The following is a 773-nucleotide window of genomic DNA, read 5'->3' as shown; positions in this document are numbered from 1 at the left end:
ATATATATATATAAATCTGAAACAAACACAAGCAAATAGTAATAGTCCAATATCATTTCTAACCTACCCAGAAACGAGGTAGTTTTGTCCCAGTCATACAAACCATTAATATATATCATTAAACAATAGTATCAGATACTTTTCTATGTTCAACTTTTGTGTATTAAGACTTGAACATAAAACATTACGTTTTTCTAGGTATAAAATCATCTATGTGCAAGATACAAGAAATTTATTCACTCTAAAATATCTTTGAGACATTTATAATTATTTGTAATTTCACAAAATCAATAATATGACTCCATTTTATATTTTTTGCATATTTTTACCTCCTGAATTTCACATAACAAAGAATTATAACAAAATAATTTAATTATTTCGTAAAAAAGTTCTATTTCGAAATTTTACAAGAGTGACAAATAAAAATATATATATTCAAACACTGCCAACTATAATATGAATTATTGCCTAATTTGCATATAGTAATATGAATTAGAATCTAATTTGCGTATCGTGTTACGAATTCAAATCTAATTTGGACATCAATTTAAAAAGCACAGCTACGGAATTTAAATTCAGAATTTTCCTCCTGGTATTTAACTTGAAATTAATCACATAATATGTTGTCAATCATTATTTAGTTTCATTTATCCTTACAAATATAATAGCCATTTTCTGCAGACGTTTATATTCGGATTAGACAAGTGGTTCTTAACCGGGGGGGTGGCGGGTAATGATCAAGGGAGGCGCGAGCCCTAGGGAATTATATTCGT

General features: G+C 27.7%; 1 protein-coding gene across 1 annotated transcript in view; it reads right to left on the bottom strand.

Annotated features, from left to right (window-relative positions):
* Window positions 1–217: 217 nt before the first annotated feature.
* Window positions 218–773, bottom strand: part of LOC136827785 (MOXD1 homolog 1-like) — a 16,624-nt gene continuing 16,068 nt past the window's right edge. Inside the window, exon 15 of the mRNA XM_067085244.1 lies at window positions 218–773. This exon is cut by the window's right edge and continues 870 nt beyond it. The gene's annotated coding sequence lies outside the window, so the exon portion shown is untranslated.

Source organism: Macrobrachium rosenbergii, chromosome 42, assembly GCF_040412425.1.
Source record: "Macrobrachium rosenbergii isolate ZJJX-2024 chromosome 42, ASM4041242v1, whole genome shotgun sequence".
NCBI classification, from domain to species: domain Eukaryota; kingdom Metazoa; phylum Arthropoda; class Malacostraca; order Decapoda; family Palaemonidae; genus Macrobrachium; species Macrobrachium rosenbergii.
Note: the sequence above shows the minus strand (reverse complement) of the source record. Positions and strands in the feature narration are given on the sequence as shown.